Raw genomic sequence first — 11,790 nt, forward strand, 5'->3', positions numbered from 1 at the left:
TCAACCTGCACAGCAACTTTGAGTGTCCTATGGACATGGACCCCAAGAACGCTCCGATCCTCCACACTGCCAGTAGTCTTACCATTAATATTATATTCTGTCCTCATAGTCGACCAACCAAAATGAACCTCTTCACACTTATCTGGGTTGAACTCCGTCTGTCATTTCTCAGCCCAGTTCTTCATCCTATCGATGTCCCACTGTAATCTCTGACAACCCTCCAGACTATCCACAACACCCCCAACCTTTGTGTCATCAGCAAACTTACTAACCCGCCCTTCTACTTCTTTATCCAGGTTATTTATGAAAATCACAAAGAGGAGGGGTCCCAGAACAGATCCCTGCGGAACACCACTGGTCACTGATCGCCATGCAGAATACGAACCATCTATAACCACCCTTTGCCTTCTGAGGGCAAGCCAATTCTCAACCCGCAAAGCAAGGTCCCCTTGGATCGCATGCTTCCTTACTTTCTGAATAAGCACTACATGGGGAACCTTATCAGATTGGGTGAACCAAATTGGTAAGGGTTCTGAGGAAGAGGATTTCTTGGAAAGTATGCAGGATAGTTTTCTGAACCAACATGTCGAGGAAGCAACTAGAAAGCAGGCCATTCTAGACTGGGTATTGAGCAATGAGGAAGGGTTAGTTCGCAACCTTGTTGTGCGAGGCCCCTTGGGTAAGAGTGACCATAATATGGTGGAATTCTTCATTAGGATGGAGAGTGATATAGTTAATTCAGTAACAAAGGTTCTGAACTTAAAGAAGGGTAACTTTGAAGGTGTGAGACGTGAATTAGCTAGGATAGACTGGCAAATGATACTTAAAGGGTTGACGGTGGATATGCAATGGCAAGCATTTAAAGATCACATGGATGAACTACAATAATTGTTCATCCCAGTCTGGTAAAAGAATAAACCAGGGAAGGTAGTGCACCCGTGTTTCAGTTTGCTGTAAGTCATCCCCACAATTGCCAAGGTCCTTTTCCCCGGTGAATACTGAAGCAAAGTATTCATTAAGTACCTCCGCCTCCTCCTCCAGCTCCATGCATGTTTCCACTTTCACTCCTGGTTGGTTCTATTCTCACTCAGCTCATCTTCTTGCTCTTCATATACTTGTAGAATGCCTTGGTGTTTTCCTTAATCCTGCTCGCTAAGGCCTTCTCAAGGCCCCTTCAAGCTCTCCTAATTTCATTCTTAAACTCTTACCTGGCAACTTTGTAATTTTCTAGAACTCCATCAGTACCTAGTTTTTTTGAACATTTTGTAAGCTCTCTTTTCTTCTTAACTAGATTTTCCACATCCTTTGTACACCATGGTTCTTTTAATCTACTATCCTTTCCCTGCCTCAATGGAACAGACCTATGCATAATCCCGGAACATTTGCTACATTTCTGCCGTGCATTTCTCTGCGAACATCTACTCTCAATTTATGCTCCCAAGTTCCTGCCTAATAGCATCATATTTCCCCCTACCCCAATTAAATGTTTTCCCAAATTGTCTGCTCCTATCCCTCCTATACTGCTCCTATACTCAATGACTTGGCCTCAACAAACATCTTTGGCAGTGAATTCCATAGATTCACCACCCTCCAGCTAAAGAAATTCTTCTTCATCTCTATTCTAAAGGGATGTCCTTCTATTCTGAGGCTGTGCCCTCTGATCCTAGACTCACCCATTATAGGAAACATCCCATCTACACCTATTCTATTTAGGCCTTTCAATATTCAATAGGTTTCACTGAGATGCCTCCTCATTCATTAAACGCCAGCAAGTACAGGCCCTGAGACATAAGCCCATACATTGACACTTCCACTTCCAGATTCATTTTCCTGAATTTTCTCTGGATCTTCGCCAATGCCAAAATGGATAAGCGGCACAGGACTGCTCACAGTACTCCTTGTAGGGTCTGACCATTGTCTTAAAGTCTCAGCATTACATCCTTGCTCTTATGTTCTATTCTTCTCTAAATGATTGCTAACATTGCATTTACCTTCCTCACCACTGACTCAACCGGCAAGTTAACCTTTAGGGAATCCTGCACAAGGGCTCCCAAGTTCCTTTGCAGCTCTGATTTTTTGAATTTTGTCCACATTTAGAAAATAATCTACGCTTTTATTCCTTCTACCAAAGTGCGCAACAATATACTTCCCTACACTCTATTCCTTCTGCCACTTCTTTGCCCACTCTCCCAATCTGTCCAAGTCCTTCTGTAAACTCCCTGCTTCCTCAACACTATCTGCCACTACCCCTGTTTGTATCATTCACAAACTTGGCCACAAAGCCATCAATTCTATAACCCAAATTATTGACATATAACATGAAAAGAAGCAGTCCCAACACTGACCCCTGTGGAACACCACTGGTCATCGGCAGCCAAACAGAGAAGGTCCCCTTTGTTCCTAATCTTTGCCTCCTGCCAGCCAGCCTATCTTCTATCTATGTTTGTATCTTTCATGTAATACCAGGGGCTCTTATCTTGTTAAGCAGCCTCAGTTGCAACATTTTGTCAAAGGCTTTCTGAAAATCCAAGTAAACCTTATCCACTTAGTCTTCTTTGTTCATCCTGCCTGTTATTTCCCCAAAGAATTCCAGTAGGTTTTTCAGGCAAGAGTTCCTCTTGAGGAAACCATGTTGACTTTGGCCCATGTGCCTCCAAGTAGCCTGAAACCTCATCCTTAATAATGGACTCCAACGTGTGTCCAACTACGTAAGTCAGAATAACTGGCCTATACTTATATTTCTTCTGCCTCCCTCCTTTCTTAAAGAGTGGAGAGATATTTGCAATTTTCCAGTCCACCGGAACATTCCAGAATCTGATCATTCTTGAAAGATCATTATTAATACATCCACAATCTCTTCAGCTTCCTCTTTCAGAACCCTGAGGTGTAGTCCATCTGGTCCAGGTGCCTTATCTATCTCAGACCTTTCAGTTTCCCAATCACCTTCTTATTAATAGCAGCTACACTCACTTCTGCTCCTTAACACTCTTTGGAATACTTCATCTTTGGGAAGTACCTATTCTGTGCCTTCTGAATTTCCCCTAGAAACTCCAGCGATTGCGTTTCTGTCATCATCCCTGTTGGTGCCCCCTTTCAATCAGCTTTGGTCAGCTCCTCCCTCATGCCTCTGTAATTCCCTTTACTCCACTGTACTTCTGACTTTATCTTCTCCCGCCAAACAGCAGGGTGAATTCTATCATATTATGATCATTGCCTCCTAAGGGTTCCTTTACCTTAAGCTCCCTAATCAAATCTGGTTCATTACATAATACCCAATCCAGAATTGCTTTTTCCCTAGAAGGCTCAACTACAAGCTGCTGTAAAAAGCCATCTCATAGGCACTCTACAAATTCCATCTCTTGGAATCCAGCCCAACCTGATTTTCCCAGTCTACCCTCATAATTGAAATCCCCCATGACAGTCATAACATTGTCCTTATTACATGCCTTTTCTATTTCTCATTGAAATTTATATCCCACATCCTGGCTACTGTTCGGAGGCCTGTGTATAACACCCATCAGGGTGTAATCACCCTTGCAGTTTCTTAACTTTACTCATAAGGACTCTACACTTTCCAATCCTATGTCACCTCTTTCTAAGGGTTTAATTCCACTTTTACCAACCCCACTGCTTACCCACCTGTCCTTTCGATATATAGTTGGGAGACGAACATCCTTGGATGTGCATTTAGATATAGCACCTTCAGTCCTTTATTCATCACTCTTTTTGAATTTGCCCCTGTGTTACAACAACTCATCCCATTCACTGCAATTTTGCCCTATTGATTGCCTGTTCTTCCTCACAGTCTCACTACAAACTGCATCTACTTGTATACCAACTGCCCCATCCTCAGCTCTATTACTCCAGATCCCATCCCTCTGCTAAATTAGTTTAAACCTTCCTGAACAGCTGAAGCAAACCTACTTGCTAGATATTGGTGCCCCTCAGGTTCAGGTGTAACCTATACTTTTTGTGTAGCTCATACCTTCCCCAGAAGAGATCCCAATGATCCAGAAATCTGAAACTTTGCCCCCCAGCCACTCTTTCATCTATACTGTCATTGTATTCCTGCCCTGACTAGCACAAGGCACTGGGCGTAATCAAGAGATTAGTACCTTGGAGGTCCTGCTTTTCAGGATCTTCCCTAACTCCCTATACTCAATGCACAGGACCACTTCCTCCTTTCTACCTACGTCACTGGTGCCAACATGCACCACGACCTCTGGCTCCTCACTCTCCCTCTTGCGAATATTCTGCAGCTGCTCTGAGACATTCTGGACCCTACCACCTGGGATGCATGCAATACACCTGACGTCCTGACGAAGGGTCTCGGCCCGAAATGTCGACTGTGCTTCTTCCGATGGATGCTGTCTGGCCTGCTGCGTTCCACCAGCATTTTGTGTGTGTTGCTTGAATTTCCAGCATCTGCAGATTTACTCATGTATGCAATACACCATCCTGGTTTCTCTTTTGCCGCCACAGAATCTCCCGTCTGTCCCCCTAACTATCGAGCCTCCTATCACTATCACTTTACCTGACTTTGCCCTTCCCTGCTGAGCCTCAGAGCCGGCCCAGGTGCAACTGGCCTGCTACTACTGCCGTGTCCTGATAAGTCATCCCCCGAGCAGAATCCAAAGCGGTATACCTGTTTCTGAGGGGAACGGCCACAGAGGAACCATGCATTGTTTGCTTACTCTCTTTAATTCACCTGGTGTTCACCCATCTACTACCTGAAGCCTACGCTGTAGGTATGACCACCTCAGGGAAAATCTTACCCATGAGCTTTCCCGCCTCCAGGATGGTCTTGAGCAGCTCCAGTTCCAGTTCCTAGACCTTGTCCTTCAGGAGCTGGAGTTGGGTGCGCCCTGCAGATGTAGTCATCAGGGAGACCATTAGGTACCCTGCATCCCACGTCGGACAGAAGGAGCATTCCACTGCCTGAACTACCATCCTGCCTACACTCGTTATATCTTTGGCTCTAACTTCTTAAGCTTAAGTTCTGTCATCAACTGAATGATTCCAAGCGAATGGGCACACTTAGCCTCCACCTGCTGAGCCAAAGCCTGACCATTCTTAACACTGGCCCATTCACACTATGGCTGCTCCTCTTTCAGCTCTCTTCTTTTTATCGGCCTTTGCTTCAGTGCTGTGTACTGCAGACTTGTGCAGATCAACTCGCTGAAGTGCTCGCCGATGCCTTTAACCTCTTGCTTCAGCAGTTTGAGGTACCCATCTGCTTCAAGCAGGCATAAATAATACCAGTGCCTTAAGAAGAATGTGGTAGCCTGCCTCAATGACTATTGTCCAGTAGCACTTACATCCACTGTGATGAAGTACTTTGAGAGGCTGGTGATGAAACAAACCCCTGCCTGAGAAGCAACTTGGATCTGCTCCAGTTTGTCTACCGTCACAACAGGTCAACAGCAGCTGCCATTTCATTGGCTCTTCATTCGTCCCTGGTCAGCTAGGCAGTGAAGATGAAGTATCAGGATGCGTGATCAGGCTGGAGTTACCGCACTGAAAGGGCCTGTTCCATGCTGTATCTCAATAAATAAAAATAAATAAAACCCACAATATACTTGGATGGGGATTCCCCAATACTTAGGCTCAGTGATAATGAAGAGCAGTGCTGTATTTCCAATTCAGAAGGTTATGTTGAATGCTTTTCGAATGTTGAATGGCCTCGATAAACTGGATGTGGGGAGGATGTCTCCTATGGCTGGGTAGTCTAAGACCAGGGGGCACAGCCTCAGAATAGAGGGACGTCATTTTAGAACGGAGATGAGAAGGAATTTTTTTAGCCAGAGGGTGGAGAACCTGTGTAATTCATTGCCATAGTGGGTTGTGGAGGCCAAGTCAATGGGTATACTTAAGGCAGCAGTTGATAGATTCCTGTGTGATCAGGGCATGAAGGGATATGGGGAAGAAGGCAAGAGGTTGCGGCTGGGAGGGAAAATGGATCAGCCATGATGAAATGGCAGAACAGACTGGATGGGCCAAATGGCCTAATTCTGCTCCTTGTAGTAATCTGTTCCAATGTACTTGCTACCCTTGGAATTCTTGGTTGTAGAGGTCACATGTTTGGGAAGTTGAGTCTAAAAGGTTGTATTGCTCATAGTAAAATGTGTGATGTGTCCACCAACCACATTATATCTCACCCGTTTGAGGACACTGAGGCAGTAATGGATTCACCACTTCGGTACTCCGATTACTTCCTGTCTCAAAGAACCAGGAGAATCTAAACCTGCTCTTTCACCTCTTCTTTTTCTCGCATCAAGGCTGCCAAACGTTTCGATGGAGTGAAACTTCTTTCAGAATCTATTCAACGGTGAGGTCACCATGTACAAGTGGCAGTCCTGTCAAAAGTGGGACTCTGGTGTTTCAGTATCAATTTAAATGAAACCGATTCCTCCATCTGTATACAACGACACACTGAAATTTCAAGAGCTGGCACTTCTGACTTTACACCCATCATAACACCTTTGCTGTTGTTGATTGTTTAAGCAAAATCTTAAATCTAGCTGCTCATTCTAAGAATTACAAACCTGAATGCACAGTTGGTTAGGTGTGTTCACCACTCTGATTACTACCCCTGCTCTACAAAATGGAGAAGTGAAATAAAAAGCAGAAATTGCAGCAAATACATACATCATGCTGGAGAGGAACAGTAAAGTTTTAAGATCAATGATATTTCCTCAGAACTTGGAAAAGATGCCTCCAAGAGGACCATACCTTGTTGGGTTTGAAGGCTTGCGTGCCTCAATGACCCAGAGAGCTATGTTGGCTGAAGTCAGGGCTTTATACTTTGACTCTTAGGAAGGTCACAGGTCAAAGGGTAGAGGCCAGACTAAGAATAGTCCTGCGGTCCACCAGGTTCCAGGGTTCAGCTCAGGACTAACAACCCTGACTGGTCAAACAAAACAGTTACAGAAACAGCAATGAAGAATCCTTCTGCATCTGAGTGCGATGGTATTGCTGGGTCTCTGCCTGAGACTTATGTGACTGACAGTAGTGAAAACCCAGCTACTTACACAATGAAGGAAATCCAGAACAGCACCAGAGACAGAGGACTTTCATTGCGGCCCTAAACGCCAGCAGCATTACAGGCAGTAAGTAAGCAAGTTGGAAAAGCTAAAGATGAAATGTTAGAGAAGGGAAAGAAAAAAGTAAAAATGTCCTTCGATAGGAATAGATTAAACAATGAAAGGAATAATGCTTAAAATACAGTAGAGGAAAAGTAAAGAACACAAAAAATGGGCAAGGAGAGGATGTAAAGAAGAATTTCTATGCCAATTGAACTCGCTGCTTGATTCAGTAGTCCCTGTGCTGAAGACGCCGCGCCCCAGCGGCCTCAATGACTACAGACCGGTGGCATTGACCTCCCACATCATGAAGACCCTGGAGAGACTTGTTCTGGAGCTGCTCTGGCCTATGGTCAGGCCACACTTAGATCCCCTCCAGTTCGCCTACCAGCCCCGACTAGGAGTTGAGGATTCGTCTACCTGCTGAACCGTGTCTATGCCCACCTGGACAAGCCAGCGAGCACTGTGAGGGTCATGTTTTTTGACTTCTCCAGTGCGTTCAACACCATCCGCCCTGCTCTACTGGGGGAGAAGCTGACAGCGATGCAGGTGGATGCTTCCCTGGTATCATGGATTCTTGATTACCTGACTAGCAGACCACAGTACGTGAGCTTGCAACACTGTGTGTCCGACAGAGTGATCAGCAGCACTGGGGCTCCACAGGGGACTGTCTTGTCTCCCTTTCTCTTCACTATTTACACCTCGGACTTCAACTACTGCACGGAGTCTTGTCATCTTCAGAAGTTTTTGGATGACTCTGCCATAGTTGGATGCATCAGCAAGGGAGATGAGGCTGAGTACAGGGTCACATGGTGTGAGCAGAATTATCTGCAGCTTAATGTGAAAAAGACAAAGGAGCTGGTGGTAGATCTGAGGAGAGCTAAGGTACCGGTGACCCCTGTTTCCATCCAGGGGGTCAGTGTGGACATGGTGGAGGATTACAAATACCTGGGGATACGAATTGACAATAAACTGGACTGGTCAAAGAACACTGAGGCTGTCTACAAGAAGGGTCAGAGCCATCTCTATTTCCTGAGGAGACTGAGGTCCTTTAACATCTGCCGGATGATGCTGAGGATGTTCTACGAGTCTGTGGTGGCCAGTGCTATCATGTTTGCTGTTGTGTGCTGGGGCAGCAGGCTGAGGGTAGCAGACACCAACAGAATCAATGAACTCATTCGTAAGGCCAGTGATGTTGTAGGGATGGAGCTGGACTCTCTCACGGTGGTGTCTGAAAAGAGGACGCTGTCTAAGTTGCACCCCATCTTGGTCAATGTCTCTCATCCATTACATAATGTACTGGTTGGGCACAGGAGTACATTCAGCCAGAGACTCATTCCACCGAGATGCAGCACAAAGCGTCATAGGAAGTCATTCCTGCCTGTGGCCATCAAACTTTACAACTTCTCCCTTGGAGGGTCAGACACCCTGAGCCAATAGGCTGGTCCTGGACTTATTTCATAATTTACATATTACTATTTAACTATTTATGGTTCTATTACTATATTATTTATGGTGCAACTGTAATGAAAACCAATTTCCCCCGGGATCAATAAAGTATGACTGTGACTATAATGTGCTCAGTTCAAAGATAAAGTGCATTTTCTTGGGTTTCATTGGAACAGTGCAGGAATTCAAGGAAGATATACCAGAGAGGGGCTGGTTCCAATCATGAATACACCCAAGGTAAATATCCTTTTTATAGTCAAAGTTGAGTTACTGCAGGCGTTCTGAATAACAGCTTTCTGTAATTGAGGGAATGCAGGGGAGGTAAGATTCCTGAGAAGGCGAGTTTGTTACAGGGAGTTTAAGCAGACTAGGGTTATTCTAGAGTTCAGAAGAATGATGCTCTTCAAAGGTATCATCTGAAGGACTTGTAAAGGTAGAGGAGGAATTGATGTTCTACCTTGCTGGAGTATCTGCAACAATGTGTCACAATCTCAAAATGAGAGGTTGGTCAAGGTGAGAAGACAAAATTTCTTCACTCAAAGGATGAAGTATCCTTGGAATTCTTTATCCAGTTGGAATTGAACTTCACCTGCCAGTTCTCAGCCCAGCTTTGAATCCTGCCAATCTCTCATTCTAATGACAATCTTCTGCCCTATCCACAACTCCAAAAACATACGCACGTCTACCAATAAATTTCATCTCCTGTTCCCCAGTTTCTATTCTCTTATTATTATCACCTACTACCATATGTTTATCAACACTCACATAACCCTCTTACTAACTACCTACACTAAGGGAAAATTCTATTTGTCAGTCTTTGAGGTGAAAGAGGAAAGCAGGACATCTGAAGGTAACCTTCATGGTCACAGTCTGCATGTGCAAACTCCATGCCAAAGGCACCTGAGGTGGATTCCAGGTCACCAGAGCTACATGACATCAATAAATGGGCCATAGTACCGGCCAATATTTGGAGCTAGGAAGTGTTGCAGTGACCCATGGAAAGATGAAATTAAAAACTGGAAGTTGCAGTAAGTGCATACATCATACAACATCTTAACGAGAGGGACAGCCAACTTTTCAGATCAATGAGATTTCCTCAGAATTTGTAAAAGCTAAAGATGAAAGAAGAAGGGAAGAAAAAAAATCTCCTTCAATAAGAAGAGTTTAAACAACGAAAGGAATAATGCTCAAAAAAACAGTAGAGGAAAAGCAAACACACAAAATGGGCATGGAGTAGAGATAAAGAAGAACTTCTGTCCTAAATTCTTGAACTCTGCTTAATTCGGTAGCCCATATCTATTACCTATTGCAAACCTATTGCCAACCCAATTCCATTTGCCACCCATCCGCTCATTTGACCTGTTTGCATTAGTCAGCACCAGAATTGAGCGATATTCACAAGGTTCAATCCAAATGGTAGAACCTGGATGCCTGCAGCTCCCCATAATATGAAAGGAAGGCCCACAGATTTGCCATCATGATTTGTCTTGATTTCCAAGACTGAAGTCAACTTTACAACTCCTTACTCGACCATTTCCTGAGAGTTTTAAAGTTCCAATAAAGCTATTGGAGTTCAATATCAGGCCACTTTGCATCCTCCATGAACCAGAGTTTCTTAGGTACCCTGAAGTCAAAGTGTTGAAGAGAAATCTCACCTACTGTTCCAATTTCCGCAATATCAAACACATTTTTGTAAAACTTAATTCAAAAGGTCAACAAAGATCCATGCTAGACAACTAACTGATAAGTGGGTATATTAATCTTACTTATAGTTTAATCACAAATGTTTTCGATCTCCTTAATATAACATATTTCCAATAGCACTCTTAGTAGAATGAAATTCAGCTATCAATCTTCTAATTTGAATCTCCCACTCTGTTGTTGCTGAGATACATGCTAGGATGATCTGGGAGACATCATCAGTGAGGTCACTGGGTGTTTCAGGTCTTTCAACATCAGACACTCACGCTGGGGTGACCCAGCCAGAATTGATCAGGCCTGGCTTGTGTCCCATTAGTATTGGTCTGCGGGTCACACCTCTTGGTCCATAGCCATCTGGAGGCTCGCTCAGCAGACTCTGTGATGGTCCTGATGGCTCCTTTCTTTGCAGCCCCGCAATACCAAGGAGAGAGAAAGTTCTGCACAGCAAGCTGCCAGCAAAACTTCTATACTCTGCCTCTTAGGCTTTAAAGGCTCACATCGTGCCCTCCACCCCTGTCACTGGCACCGCTCTAGAAGGCACACACCCACAGACACTCCAGCTCTTCACAAACACATTCTGAAGTCATCTTCTAATACACACAAAGAAACACAACTGTACTTACACACTCATAAACATGCAACCACAAACCCAAACATATTCACTTCCACCTACACACACAAATTTAAGTAAACACCTAAATACTAAGTCCCACTGACATCAACACTGTTAACAATCTGTCATAAATTGATAAACACTGACTTTCACCTTGATATTCTGAGTTAGTTACCCTCAGAATCACACACAATATCATTCTCAATTCTTAATACATTAATCTGTTTGCAAGTAGTGCTTACCTGTTCCTCTGTTGAAGTTGTAGTTTCCTTTTACAAGCCCTTTACCAAAACTATTAACAAACTGACAACATCCAGGACCTGAAGCGTCAGCTATTTCTCTTTCTACAAATACTAACCAACTTGATGAACATTTCCCATATTTTCGGTTTTTATTGCAGATTTCCAGTATCTGCAGATTTTAAAAAAAATTCAAACTTCATTACCTTGCGGGGCCTAATAAACAATCAGCAGACTGAACCAACGGGTGGCCTCAACAAACTGCAAAGTAACAAGAAAACACTCCTGGATCAGCGTTGGATGATTGCTTAGGTGAGCTTGATTAGTATAACAATGGCATTTACCTGATCCATTTCGGCAAATCGGGCAATTCATGTGTCGAAGGGCTCCAGAATGGTAAGGCTCCAAAAAGCAGCGATGCAATGGCTTAAAATTTTCTGCGAGGTTTCGTTTGCATTAGCAGAGTCAGGTTATGACACCAAAGATAAGAAATCTAACCACAGAGAGTATAATGAAAAACAGGACTGGATTTCTGTCAGATAAGGAATGAGTTTAAACAGAACTTTATTGCGTTGCACTCAACTACTCCTACATACCACCGAGGAATCTTAATAAAATTAAAGTTAGTAGGAATCAAGGTGGTGGTGGAATGGAAGAAATTAAATGGAATTCTTCACGGATCAGTCATTCCTATCACTCAGATCTC

The 11,790-nt window shown here is 43.9% G+C and overlaps 1 protein-coding gene across 1 annotated transcript in view; it reads right to left on the minus strand.

Annotated features, from left to right (window-relative positions):
• LOC140190626 (synaptotagmin-like protein 1) overlaps nt 1-11,540 on the minus strand; it is a 67,138-nt gene extending 55,598 nt beyond the window's left edge. The window contains exon 1 of the mRNA XM_072247346.1: nt 11,429-11,540. The gene's annotated coding sequence lies outside the window, so the exon portion shown is untranslated. The remainder of the gene's footprint in view (nt 1-11,428) is intronic.
• Between the last annotated feature and the right edge of the window lie 250 nt (nt 11,541-11,790).

The sequence above is a fragment of the Mobula birostris genome, chromosome 30 (genome assembly GCF_030028105.1).
Source record: "Mobula birostris isolate sMobBir1 chromosome 30, sMobBir1.hap1, whole genome shotgun sequence".
NCBI lineage: Eukaryota > Metazoa > Chordata > Chondrichthyes > Myliobatiformes > Myliobatidae > Mobula > Mobula birostris.